This window comes from Scyliorhinus torazame, chromosome 12 (assembly GCF_047496885.1).
Source record: "Scyliorhinus torazame isolate Kashiwa2021f chromosome 12, sScyTor2.1, whole genome shotgun sequence".
Taxonomy (NCBI): domain Eukaryota; kingdom Metazoa; phylum Chordata; class Chondrichthyes; order Carcharhiniformes; family Scyliorhinidae; genus Scyliorhinus; species Scyliorhinus torazame.
The window spans coordinates 89,030,295-89,045,206 of record NC_092718.1 but is presented as its reverse complement, the minus strand read 5'-3'; the positions used below and the strand labels follow the sequence as shown (position 1 = coordinate 89,045,206).

General features: G+C 53.9%; 1 protein-coding gene across 1 annotated transcript in view; it reads left to right on the top strand.

Moving 5' to 3' along the window:
- LOC140387079 (histone-lysine N-methyltransferase PRDM7-like) overlaps positions 1–14,912 on the top strand; it is a 145,751-nt gene that overhangs the window by 53,065 nt on the left and 77,774 nt on the right. The gene's annotated exons all lie outside the window — the stretch shown is intronic.

The following is a 14,912-nucleotide window of genomic DNA, read 5'->3' as shown; positions in this document are numbered from 1 at the left end:
AAACTGTCAGCGGCCGCTGATGCTCCCGCGCATGTGCCGCCCGGGGATGTAATTTCCGCGCCAGCTGGCGGGGCAACAAAGGCCGTTTCCGCCAGCTGGCGGGGCGGAAATTCCTCCGGCGCCGGCCTAGCCTCTCAATGTTGGGGCTCGGCCCCCAAAGATGCGGAGCATTCCGCACCTTTGGGGTGGCACGATGCCCGTCTGATTGGCGCCGTTTTGGGCGCCAGTCGGCGGACATCGCGCCGTTTCGGGAGAATTTCGCCCCTGACCAGGACTGGGAACTTTAGTGAAAGTTTTTTTGTGTCCTGTAAGAATATCAATGTGATAAAATGTCTCTTCTTGACGTGTTGATAAATTGAAGTCTGTTGGATTAATGTTGCAGCCGTACAGTAGATACAAAATAGATTGGAGGACAGGAAGCAGACAGTAATGCTGAATGGAATGGCTGTTCACCAAGCTTGAGCCAATTACACGTGTTTCACCCAGTGGACAGTGTTTAGACTCCTGACCGTTTTGATACAAATCAATGACCAGGACGTGGGTAAAGGGAGCATCATATCAATGTTTACAGCTGGCACAAAGCTTGAAAATAAAGTAAATAGTGAAGAGGAGGAAAAAAGTTCTCAGGAAGATGTAGATAGAGTGGTGCAATGGAAAGACACAGAGTAGATTAAATTTCAGGCAAAGAACTGTGAGGAGGCGCAATAGAAATGAAATGGTACAATGTGCAAGGGGATGGAGGAACAGAGACCTGGGATGGAATTCTCCGGTCCACTGCATCCGTTGTCTGGTGCCGCATGCCCCCGCCACAGCGGGCTCCTGCTTCCCGCAGCTGGCCAATGGGGTTTCCCATTGTGGGCACCCCCATGCCGACGGGAAATCTGCAGGCGTGAGTGCGCTGCCGGTGAAACGGAGGATCCAGAATGGAATTAGAAATGGGAGACTTCACTTGTGTGTAAAGAGGCTAAAATCTTTCTCCTTAGTGTATGAAGGTTGTGGTAGTATGTATTGGGGGTCATGTGGGACTGGAAGCCCTAATGTCATTGGCTGACAGATCCCGGGTCCTGGTTGGCCGTTGACCTCAAGCTCCGCCCTGAAGGCGGAGTATAAGAAGCCGGAGTCTTCCCCCGCAGGCCAGTTTACTATCGAGCTGCGGGGGAACAGACACACTTAATAAAGCCTCATCGACTTCACTCTATTCGTCTCATGGAGTCTTTGTGCGCTACAGTTTATTAAGCGTGCCTAAAAAGGACTATGGAGCTCAGGATCATTCCGGAATGCCTGAGGATCAGCCCCCACGCAGTGAACGCGGCAGCAGCCTTCAAGCACTGGCAGACTTGCTTCGAGGCCTACCTCAGAACGACCACCGGCCGAGTCTCAGAAGACCAAAAACTGCAGGTCCTGCACTCGAGGGTGAGCACGGAGATTTTCTCCCTCATCGAAGACTCGGACGATTTCCAGACGGCGTTCGCAGCACTGAGAAGTCTCTACGTTCGCCCAGTTAACCAAATCTACGCTCGCTACCAGCTCGCGACGAGACGGCAAGCTCCCGGAGAATCGATGGACGAGTTCTACGCCGCGCTGCTGATTTTGGGACGAGCCTGCAGCTGCCCGTCAGTGAACGCAAACAAACACACGGACATGTTAATGCGCGATGCTTTTGTGGCAGGTATGCAATCCTCCCAAATCCGCCAAAGACTTCTAGAAAAAGAGTCGCTAGGACTCTCAGAGGCACGGGCCTTAGCAGCCTCCCTAGACGTGGCCGCGCGTAATACCCGCACCTACGGCCCCGACCGCGCGGCAACCCATTGGGCCCCGTACGTACCCGTCGCGGCAAACCCCCTACCCCACCCCCCGGACACCCCACAGGCTTGCGCGGTCCAAACGCCGAGTCGCACCGGGGGCGCCCGCTGTTATTTCTGCGGCCAGGCAAAACACCCCCGACAGCGCTGCCCGGCCCGCGCAGCTATCTGCAAAAGCTGCCGAAAAAGGGCCATTATGCGGTTGTGTGCCGGTCCCGCGAGGTCGCCGCCGTCCCGGGGGCACAGGGAGCCCTGCAAGCAGTTTACGCACCCCAACCCCCCCAGCACGCCATGTACGACCCGCAGGTGCAGCCGCTCTGGGTCCCGACCACCGCGGTCCCGGGAGAACTGGGAGCCCTGCACGCCGCCTACGCTCCCCAACCCCCCTCCCCGCAGCCTATGCATGACCCGCCGCCGGCGCTACCGCTTTGGGTCCCGGCCAACACGCTCCACGGAGAGGAGGGAGTTTTCCGCGTCCCTAACGCCACCCTAACCCCCACTCCGCGCCCCACGCCTGACCCGCCGGCGCCACCTACTTGGGCCCCGACCACCGCTGTCCCCGGTGAGGGAGCTCCGCGCAGTCCTAGCGCTCGCGGCCCCACGCCTGACCCGGCGGCGCCGCCGTCTTGGGCCCCGACCACCGCTGTCCCCGGTGAGGGAGGTCCGCGCGGTCCTAGCGCTTGCGGTCCTAGCGCTCGCGGTGAGGGAGCTCCGCGCGGTCCTAGCACTCGCGGTCCTAGCGCTCGCGGTCCTAGCGCTCCCCAGCCCCCCCAGCACACCATGTGCGACCCGCAGACGCCGCCATTTTGGGTTCCGGCCACCACGAGGGGAGGAGGGGCGCCGATGTGCGACCCGCAGACGCCGCCATTTTGGATCCCGGCCACCACGAGGGGAGGAGGGGCGCCGCCATCTTGGACCGCCCCAGACCTGTACGACGCATGGGGGCGGCCATTTTGTCCACCACCGCCGCCATCTTGTGACCCCCCAGCCACGTGCGATGTATGGGGGCGGCCATTTTGTTCATCCCCGACGCCATCTTGGACGGCAACAACGGACCCCACTCCACTACTACAACCACGGTTCGCTTCGATTACGCTCGATCAAGTCCGGCCCCGGACACTCCAGACGACGACGACAACGGTACTAATAAACGGCCACGAGACGCCATGCCTAGTTGACTCCGGGAGCACGGAAAGCTTGATACACCCCGACACGGTAAGACGCTGTTCCTTGACCACCTATCCCAGCGCACAAAAGATTTGCCTAGCTGCAGGATCCCACTCCGTACAGATCCAGGGATTCTGCATAGTTACCCTAACGGTGCAGGGGAGGGAGTTCAAAAACTACAAACTAAACGTCCTTCCCCAACTCTGTGCCCCCACCTTGCTGGGATTAGATTTCCAATGCAATCTACAGAGCCTTACATTCAAATTCGGCGGCCCCATACCTCCACTCACTATCTGCGGCCTCGCAACCCTCAAGGTGCAACCCCCGTCCTTGTTTGCGAACCTCACCCCGGACTGCAAACCCGTCGCCACTAGGAGCAGACGGTACAGCGCCCAGGACCGGACCTTCATTCGGTCCGAAGTCCAGCGGCTACTAAAGGAGGGCATAATCCAGGCCAGCAATAGTCCCTGGAGAGCGCAGGTGGTAGTAGTGAAGACAGGGGAGAAACAAAGGATGGTCATTGACTATAGCCAGACCATCAACAGGTACACACAACTAGACGCGTACCTTCTCCCCCGCATATCCGACATGGTCAATCGGATTGCCCAATATAAAGTCTTCTCCACCATGGACCTCAAGTCCGCCTACCATCAGCTCCCCATCCGCCCAAGTGACCGCAAGTACACAGCCTTCGAGGCAGACGGGCGATTATACCATTTCCTACGGGTCCCTTTTGGCGTCACAAACGGGGTCTCGGTCTTCCAACGGGAGATGGACCGAATGGTTGATCAACATGGGTTGCGGGCCACGTTCCCGTATCTCGACAATGTAACCATCTGCGGCCACGATCAGCAGGACCACGACGCCAACCTCCAAAAATTCCTCCAGACCGCCAAAGCCTTGAACCTCACGTACAACGAGGACAAGTGCGTTTTTAGCACCAACCGGCTAGCCATTCTGGGCTACGTAGTGCGCAATGGGATAATAGGCCCCGACCCCGAACGTATGCGCGCACTCATGGAATTTCCCCTACCGCACTGCCCAAAAGCCCTGAAACGCTGCTTGGGGTTCTTTTCGTACTACGCCCAGTGGGTCCCCCAGTACGCAGACAAGGCCCGCCCCCTAATACAGACCACGACCTTCCCTCTGTCGACAGAGGCTTGCCAGGCCTTCAGCCGCATCAAAGCGGATATCGCAAAGGCCACGATGCGCGCCATCGACGAGTCCCTCCCCTTCCAGGTCGAGAGCGACGCCTCCGACGTAGCTCTAGCGGCCACCCTTAACCAAGCAGGCAGACCCGTGGCCTTTTTCTCCCGGACCCTCCACGCCTCAGAAATCCGCCACTCTTCAGTAGAAAAGGAAGCCCAAGCCATAGTGGAAGCTGTGCGACATTGGAGGCATTACCTGGTCGGCAGGAGATTTACTCTCCTCACCGCCCAACGGTCGGTAGCCTTCATGTTCGATAGTGCACAGTGGGGCAAAATCAAAAACGACAAAATCTTAAGGTGGAGGATCGAGCTCTCCACCTTCAACTATGAGATTTTGTATCGTCCCGGAAAGCTGAACGAGCCGTCCGATGCCCTATCCCGCGGCACATGTGCCAACGCACAAATTAACCGCCTCCAAACCCTCCACGAGGACCTCTGCCACCCGGGGGTCACTCGGTTTTACCACTTCATCAAGTCCCGCAATCTCCCATACTCTTTAGAGGAGGTCCGTACAGTCACAAGGGACTGCCACATCTGCGCGGAATGCAAGCCGCATTTTTTCAGGCCAGATGGAGCGCACCTGATTAAGGCTTCCCGCCCCTTTGAACGCCTCAGTCTCGATTTCAAAGGGCCCCTCCCCTCCACCGGCCGCAACGCATATTTTCTTAATGTAGTGGACGAATACTCCCGCTTCCCTTTTGCCATTCCCTGTTCTGACATGACCACGGCCACAGTGATGAAAGCCCTGAACAGCATCTTCACACTGTTCGGTTACCCCGCATACGTCCACAGCGACAGGGGGTCCTCTTTCATGAGTGACGAGCTGCGCCAGTTCCTGCTCAGCAAGGGCATAGCCTCAATCAGGACGACCAGCTACAACCCCCGGGGGAACGGGCAAGTAGAAAGGGAGAACGGCACGGTCTGGAAGGCCGTCCTACTGGCCCTACGGTCCAGGGACCTCCCAGTTTCAAGGTGGCAGGAGGTCCTCCCGGACGCTCTCCATTCCATCCGGTCGTTATTATGTACGAGCACTAATCAAACGCCTCATGAGCATCTCCTTGTCTTCCCTAGGAGGTCCTCCTCTGGAACGTCGCTGCCGACCTGGCTGGCGGCCCCAGGACCCATCCTGCTCCGAAAGCATGTGCGGGCACATAAGGCGGACCCGTTAGTCGAAAGGGTTCACCTCCTCCACGCGAACCCCCAGTACGCCTACGTGGAGTACCCCGACGGCCGACAGGACACGGTCTCCCTGCGGGATCTGGCGCCCGCCGGCAACACGCACACCCCCCGACACCATCAACCCAACCCCCCCCCCTTCCTGCCACCGCCGCACCCCGCGATCGCCCCCTTCCCAGGAGGATCGGTTCCCCTCTCCTCAGCACCGACCAAGAATCAAACCCGAGCTGAAACCGTACGGCTCCTGGAGGCGACAACACTGGTACAAGCACCACCACCACCGCCGGGGCCGAGGCGATCGACACGGATGACCAGACCGCCTGACCGACTCGTGACGTCGATGTAAAACAAATATGGACTGTTCACAAGAACATTTTGCTTTTCTTCCTATACCCTCTGTAAATAGTTGCAACAGGACGAAATTGTCCAATACTGTATTGCCATGTGAATGTTTTGTCCTCCCAGGACCAGCCCTGTAAACCCTTACCACCATACGAAGCATCACCCCGCCGGGTTCATTTTTGACAAGGGGTGAATGTGGTAGTATGTATTGGGGGTCATGTGGGACTGGAAGCCCTAATGTCATTGGCTGACAGATCCCGGGTCCTGGTTGGCCGTTGACCTCAAGCTCCGCCCTGAAGGCGGAGTATAAGAAGCCGGAGTCTTCCCCCGCAGGCCAGTTTACTATCGAGCTGCGGGGGAACAGACACGCTTAATAAAGCCTCATCGACTTCACTCTATTCGTCTCATGGAGTCTTTGTGCGCTACAAAGGTCAAGAAGAGATTTAATTGTGATATTCAAAGTTATTTGAGGTTGTGATCGAGTAATTCAGGAGAAACTGTATCTACAGATCAGCTGTTTGTTAACCAGAGGTTAAGATAATGAACTGAATGTGACTTTTGTGTTATGATAGGGTTAAGAAAGTAGTTTAAATCTTAAGATTCACCGTAATTTTATGTTTGGTTCATTGGGTTTCTGCATCTCTATCTGGATGTTAGGTGAGGCAGTGTCATTACCCGTTGTACTCCTGGATTGGGAAAAGAGCATTTTAGCAAGTGTTCCTTTCCTGATCCCAAAACAGTGAGTTGTTGCTATGTCAATTCTCAGTTGGAAGCAGAAGTCAGTCTGAAAGAGTTTGTATCCACAGTGGCGTAAATCGTCTGGTCCCGTTCACCACAGGAATTGTTGCAGGATGGATGGATAATTTGAGGGACCAGGGAAAAGTCCGCTAACAAAGAACAAACAAAGAACAAAGAAATGTACAGCACAGGAACAGGCCCTTCGGCCCTCCAAGCCCGTGCCGACCATACTGCCCGACTAAACTACAATCTTCTACACTTCCTGGGTCCGTATCCTTCTATTCCCATCCTATTCATATATTTGTCAAGATGCCCCTTAAATGTCCCTATTGTCCCTGCCTCCACTACCTCCTCCGGTAGTGAGCTCCAGGCACCCACTACCCTCTGCGTAAAAAACTTGCCTCGTACATCTACTCTAAACTTTGCCCCTCTCACCTTAAACCTATGCCCCCTAGTAATTGACCCCTCTACCCTGGGGAAAAGCCTCTGACTATCCACTCTGTCTATGCCCCTCATAATTTTGTATACCTCTATCAGGTCGCCCCTCAACCTCCTTCGTTCCAGTGAGAACAAACCGAGTTTATTCAATCGCTCCTCATAGCTTATGCCCTCCATACCAGGCAACATTCTGGTAAATCTCTTCTGCACCCTCTCTAAAGCCTCCACATCCTTCTGGTAGTGTGGCGACCAGAATTGAACACTATACTCCAAGTGTGGCCTAACTAAGGTTCTATACAGCTGCAACATGACTTGCCAATTCTTATACTCAATGCCCCGGCCAATGAAGGCAAGCATGCCGTATGCCTTCTTGACTACCTTCTCCACCTGTGTAGCCCCTTTCAGTGATCTGTGGACCTGTACTCCTAGATCTCTTTGACTTTCAATACTCTTGAGGGTTCTACCATTCACTGTATATTCCCTACCTGCATTAGCCCTTCCAAAATGCATTACCTCACATTTGTCCAGGTTAAACTCCATCTGCCATCGCTCCGCCCAAGTGGGAATTTCCTGTCCTGGGGCAGGAGGTTTTCAGGTTTAGAAAGAATTATCCTGTTAGAATCACATGGGATGTCCCAATTTTCATTAGATCCAATCTGTTGCCTTTAGGAGTGCAATCATTGTTGTTATTTAAGTGGTTAGAACAGCTCAGCTGATACACAGCAAGATCCCAACAACAGCGATAAGATAATTGATTTGACACGAGGAAAACATCCTGCACTTCTTTATATTGAGCCATGGGATTGATGTTGTCCACCTTAATGCACACGCAATGTGCAGTTTAGCACGCTTTGCGAGACTGGACCTCTGACAGTGCTGTACTCCTTCACTGGAGCATTGCATTGTCCTTCTGGATTACACACAAATGTCTCTTGAGGGAGACATGAACCCACAAGCTCTGCCTTAGATGTGAGAATGCAAATCCCTGAACCCCTGTGGTGAATGTATTGCATTAATCATTCACCATGTATTTAACTGTATCACGCTGTTGCCCATGAGGACTCCACCTATGGACCATTGTAAAGTATTACCTGTGATGTATCATGTTGGTGCCTTTGTGGGCACTGCCCCTGGCTCCTCCCCTTGAGGGGAGGTATAAAGAGCAGTAGCCCTGTAGGCGGCTCTCAGTAGCAGAGCAGTCGCAGGCAGGCACTGTTCTAGTCGATTAAAGCCACAGTTTACTTCTATTCCTTGTTTTGTGTGAATTGATGGTGACATCAATTTAATCGACGACAACACCACAATGGAATCGGCCCTCAAACCTGACCGACTGGAATTCGACCCGCAAGCCGCGGAGGTAAAAGGGATTTTTCCGCACTGGCTCCGCTGTTTTGAGGCCTACCTCGCAGCCTCCTCCTCGCCTTCCGTCTCCAACGATCAGAAGCTGAGCCTCCTCCACGCCCGGGTGAGCCATCGAATCTCTGTTCAACTCGAGGAAGCTTCCACCTATGCAGACGCGCTCGCGATGTTGAAGCGCCGATAAGTAAGGCCAGTGAACGAGGTGCACGTGCGGCATCTCCTCACTACGCGTCGCCAACGCCCCGGGGAATCGCTGGAGGAGTACCTATGCAACCTCAAAATCCTTGTGTGAAGTTGCAACTACCAGGCCGTTACGGCCACTCAACATTTGGACCTCACAGTCCGGGACGCCTACGTGGCTGGAGTCAGATCCAACTACATGAGATAGAGCCTACTCGAGAAGGGTGCCCTAGACCTGGAAGAGACGGTAAAGCTAGCCTACTCCCTAGAAGTAGTGTTCCAAAGCCTCAACGCGTTCCCGTATGATCATACGACCCCCTCGTGGACCCCCGACGAAAGAGTACCCAGGCCTGTGCCGCACGGCTGACCCCCCAAAACGGGGGGGGCTACCCTGCTATTTCTGCGGCCAGCATCAGCAACCCAGGCAGCGCTGCCCGGCCCGGAACGCGAACTGCAGCGACTGCGGAAAAAAGGACATTTTGGTAAGGTTTGCCTGGCCAGGTCCAGACCCTCAAAATCGCAGGCCCGACCCTCAGACTCACAGGCCCGCAGATCCCGCAGTGTAGAGCTTGCCTGCCGGCTCCGCCCCCGGATACGTCATCAACCTTGTGCTGTCCGTGGGGGCAGCCATCTTCAAGCCCACACAACGTGTGCGACTCACGGGGGCCGCCATCTTGGCCATCCTCGCCTATGTGGCCACTCATGGGGGCCGCCATCATGGACGCCATCCTCCTCGCTGCCCGAAACGTGCGACCGACGGGCCACCATCTTGGCCGCCATCTTCAACGCCGCCCGACACGTGCGACCGACTGGGGCCGCCACCTTGGGACCACCCCAGCACCTCCAACCACGCCAGCTACCCACAACTCAGCGCGGTCACCCTGGACCAGTCGCGACCTAAACACCTCCGGGCCTCCATGATGACCGCCTCCCTGGGTAAATGGACACAAAACCCTTTGCCTGTTCGACTCCGGGAGCACGGAGAGCTTTATTCACCCAGACATGGTAAGACGCTGCTCGCTCCCAATCTTCCCGGCACACCAAACCATCTCCCTCGCTTCTGGATCGCACGTGGTGCAGATCCGGGGGTGCACTACTGCAACCCTAGTAATACAGGGCGCCGAATACGCCGATTTTAAGCTATATGTACTCCCTGACCTCTGCGCTCCTCTCCTGTTGGGACTGGATTTCCAGTGTAACCTGAAGAGCCTAACTCTGAAATTTGGCGGGCCCCTACCCCCACTCACCGTATGTTCACTTGTGATACTAAAGGTCGACCCTCCCCCGCTCTTCGCTGACCTCACCGCCGACTGTAAGCCAGTCGCCACCAGAAACAGGCGGTATAGCATTCAGGACAGGATTTTATCAGGCCGAGGTCCAACGACTCTCGCGGGTGGGGATCATTGAGGCCAGCAGTAGCCCCTGGAAAGCTCAGGTGGTGGTCGTCAGGACTGGGGAAAAGAACCGGATGGCTGTAGATTACAGCCAAACCATAAACCGGTACACGCAGCTTGATGCGAACCCCCTTCCCTGGATCGCAGACATGGTTAACCAGATAGCCCACTACCAGGTGTTTTCCACGGTGGATCTGAAGCCTGCGTACCACCAGCTCCCGGGACTGCCACTACACGGCCTTTGAGGCAGACAGCCGACTGCCTCTTCCACTTCCTCCGGGTCCCCTTCGGCATCACAAACGGGGTCTTGGTCTTTCAAAGAACCATGGACCGAATGGTGAACCAGTACGGGCTGCGGCCACATTTCTGTACTGACAACGTCACCATCTGCGGCCATGATTAGCAGGACCACGATGCCAACCTCCAGAGATTTCTCCAGACCACCCAAACCCTTAACCTCACTTACAACAAGGAGAAATGCATTTTCCGCACAACCAGGCTAACCATCCTTGGCTACGTCGTGGAAAACCAAGTTCTCGGACCCGACCCTGACCGTATGCGCACCCTCCTGCATCAAGGCGGACATCACGAAAGCTACAATGCGCGTGGTGGACGAGTCCGTCCCCTTCCAGGTGGAGAGCGACGCATCAGAGGTCACCCTCGCCGTTCCCTCAAACAGGCAGGCCAGTAGCATTGTTTGCACGCACCCTCACCGCCTCTGAAATTCGACACGCCTTGGTCGAAAAAGAAGCCCAACCCATCGTGGAAGCCGTGCGGCACTGGAGGCACTACCTCGCTGGTAGGAGGTTTACCCTCGTCACCGACCAACGATCGGTAGCCTTCATGTTCGATAATACGCAGCGGGCAAAATCCAGTGCGACAAGATCTTGAGGTGGAGGATCGAACTCTCTGCCTATAATAACGATATAGTATATCGCCCTGGGAAGCTCAACGAGCCCCCAGCTGCCCTGTCCCGAGGCACATGCGCCAGCGCGCAAGAGGACCGACTCCGGGCTATCCACGCTGACCTCTGCCACCCAGGGGTCACCCGGCTTCTCCACTAGATCAAGACCCGCAACCTGCCCTACTCCACTGAGGAGGTCAGAGCCATGATCAGGGACTACCCGATCTGCAAGCCGCACTTCTATCGTCCGGATAAGGCCCACATGGTAAAGGCATCCAGGCACTTTGAGCGCCTCAGTATCGATTTCAAAGGGCCCCTCCCCTCCACCAACTGCAATACATATTTCCTCAACGTCATTGACGAATTCTCCCGCTTCCTCTTTGCAATCCCCTGCCCCGACATGACCCCTGCCACCGTCATTAGAGCCCTACATAGTATCGTCACCCTGTTTGGTTTCCCCACGTATGTTCACAGTGACTGGGGCTCATCATTCATGAGCGACGAACTGCGGCAATACCTGCTCAGTAAGGGCATTGCCTCGAGCAGAACTACCAGTTATAACCCCCCGGGGAAAAGGGCAGGTGGAGAGGGAGAGCGCGACAGTCTGGAAGACCGTCCTCCTGGCCCTACGGTCTAGGAATCTCCCAGTTTCCCACTGGCAGGAGGTCCTCCCCGACGCGCTCCAGTCCATTCGGTCCCTCCTTTGCACGGCCACAAACAAGACTCCTCATGACCGCCTGTTTGTTTTCCCCAGGAAATCCACCTCTGGGTCCTCGCTTCTGCCCTGGCTGAAGACACCGGAGCCCGTCCTACTCCGCAAACACATCAGCAGCCATAAGTCCGACCCCCTGGTTGAGAGGGTCCAGCTCCTACACACCAACCCCCAGTGCGCATACATAGAACACCCCTCCGGGACCTAGCACCCGCAGGCTCCACTACCACCGCCAACCCAACTTACCTCACCCAACCTACGCTGACCAGCGCCCCCGCCCCTACATGGCACCCGCACCCCCTCCCGCCCCCCCCCCCCCCCATTCCCTCTTCACCGACCCACAAGAACGAAGCTCTGGAAGACATGCTCCCGGAGTCCACGTCTGTACCCGCACCGGCAACGTCATTATCCACGCCAGCACGGATGAGTTCGACACCCGGGCCAGCTGTGATACCAGAGCTCCGGCAATCACAGCACACGATCCGGGTGCCGGACAGGCTGAACTTGTGAACCCTTCACCCCCACCGGACTTCATATTTTAACAGGGGGTGAATGCGGTGAACGTATTGCATTAACCATTCACCATGTATGTAACTGTATCACGCGATTGCCCATGAGGGCTGCACCTATGGACCATTGTAAGGTATTACCTGTGATGTATCATGTTGGTGCCTTTGTGGGCTCCGCCCCTGGCTCCTCCCCTTGAGGGGAGGTATAAAGAGCAGTCGCAGGCAGACACTGTTCTAGTCGATTAAAGCCACAGTTTACTTCTACTCCTTGTTTTGTGTGAATTGATGGTTGCATCAACCCCCCACCACAATCTCCACACATTCCTGAATTTATCTCCAAAAGAAACTTATCGATGTTTCATCACACTGACAATTGTCCTTCTTTCTTCAGCAGGGGAACAAGATGAGTGCCATCCTTGCCCTCATTGCAGTGTTGGATTTACCACTGCAGGTTTCCTTCACAAACACATCAGAAGACATCCAGAATCCTCAGAACATATTCCAACTGGACAAAACTCTCCTTCCAGCAATGGTCATCAAACTGAGCAGGGATCGTTCACACAATCTGCACAGGAGAGGGAATTTATAAAATCAAATTGCCTTCATCAGCACCAGAGGATCCACACAGGAGAGAAACTGTTTCAGTGTCCTGAATGTGGGAAGAGTTTCAAACGGGCTGGGAGCCTCCATAGACACCAGAGGATCCACACAGGAGAGAGACCCTATAAATGTCCTGAATGTGGGAGGAGTTTCACACGGGCTGGGCACCTCCATGTTCACCAGAGGATCCACACAGGAGAGAGACCCTATAAATGTCCTGAATGTGGGAGGAGTTTCACAGACTCAGGGAACCTCCATAGACACCAGAGAATCCACACAGGAGAGAGACCCTATAAATGTCCTGAATGTGGGAGGAGTTTCACAGACTCAGGAAGCCTCCATGTTCACCAGAGGATCCACACAGGAGAGAAACCCTATAAATGTCCTGAATGTGGAGAGAGCTTTGTTCACAGATATCAGTTGAAAGCTCACACTTGTTATGAAAGCTGCCATCAGTGTGGGAAAGTCTTCAAAGATTCAGCAGCTTTCAAAATGCACCTGAGAAAATGTTTTGAAACCTAATGAAGGCAAGTGTAAATAATTTATAGTTTTATTCATTTTGAATATATTTTCATATTTGGACAACCTTATCCCAAACATTACTATCATTTAGATTGCCAACCGTTTATTCTTTATGATGATTTTGTGTGGATAATGCTGGAATATTAGGTGATTTCCAGTGAGGGTGCAACATTTGGGACTCTGTTGTTGCAGCCTGTCTGAAATTGTGTTGTCAGTTTGAGCTTTTTAAATGTTCCCTCTGATATAAACTGCAGCACCTGCAGAACGTGTTAAATTTCCAAGAATCTTTATCCTACCGAACTGTCATAACCTCTTCATTCTGATGGTGAAAGGTCACTGGGGTGGATGCTGTCTTGCTGCAGTCAGGTGATATCTGTGTTGGTAAAGGTGTCAATCACTAAATATATGGTAACAAATGTAGCCACTGAAAATGTAACTACTTTCTTGCTGCAAGTGTTGAAAACTGTCCCGTGTTGTGGACTGTGGTCCCAGTTACTTTGTTCAAACACCTCCTCCCCACATGAACTTTTCAATATTTAATCATGACATGATCAATAAAATTCTGTTGTTGCTGTTTTGAAAGTTGAAGAAATTGTTAATAAAATTTTAAGCAGAAGCTGAGTTTGACAATTGAAAAGTTGAGGTCGACGCAACATCGAGGGCCGAAGGGCCTGTACTGCGCTGTAATGTTCGATGTTCTATGTTCTAATGTGTTGAAATGTATAATTTATTTAACTCAAGTTTGTTTGGTCAAAATGTGCTTTAATTTGTATTAATCTATTGTATTTCAATTATTTTGAAATCTTTAATTTGTGTCTATATTTGTCCAAATAAAATCTGTGTTGATGTTCATAGTTATTGAAATGTTATGAAATTTTGTGACCTGATTGTCAGTGAGTTATTGATTTGACACGAATGGGCCATAATTCCCAACAAGCATCGGAAAGTGATGACTGATATTGCAAAACTATAACATTCACTTACCTGCTCTTGAAAACTGCACTGAAGCCTCCAAACTGTGGGGCAACATGGAGTCTGCATCGGAAGAGTCTTCGCAGTCCCCAGAGTAGTCTAGTTCCAGTAGATTCAAAGAGACCATGTGTCCTTTACTGCACCAGCTGCTGTAAAGCAGCAAAGTTTAAAGCGGCCGCTGGAATCAACCGGCCTTGAGAGAGAGTGGAGAGAGTGAGTGTGTGAAAGAGGGAAAGTGACTGTGTGAGGGGGAGAGTAAGTATGAGAATGAGTGCGTAAGAGGTAAAGAGTGCGTGCTTGGGAGAGAGAGAAAGGGAGCTTCATTGTGAGAGCGTGTGAAAGACACACACTCATGTTCACTTTACCCCTCACTCTCTCCATCTCACCCTCCCGGCTCTCACACTCATTCTCTCATACACTCCATCACTCACTATTCTTACACTCAAATCACTTTCTCCCTCACAAATTCAGTCTCCCTTTCTCTCACACGCACTCATTTTTTGTCACACACTGACTCCGTGTCACACGCTCACTTTCCCCCTCTCACATTCTTGTCTTTCACCGGGGCGAGCCTCCGATGGGGTCTGGCCCACCAATCGGCGGGCCGGCCTCTCCCCCCCCGCCCCCCCGCGCCTACCTCCTTCCGCGGCTGGCCCCAGAACACCGGTGCCATGTTGGTGAGGGGCCGGCGTATGTAAGAAGTTCCCCGCGCATGGGGCGGCCCAACTGCGCATGCACAGGAATGACCTGCCCCAACTGCGCATGCACAGGAATGACCTGCCCCAACTGCGCTGGCGCTGCACCCATTTAGTGCCGCGTAAGGAGGCTGGGGCAGCGTGAACCACTCCAGCGCTTGGCCTCCTGTGGGGGCCAGAATCGGTCGTGCCCG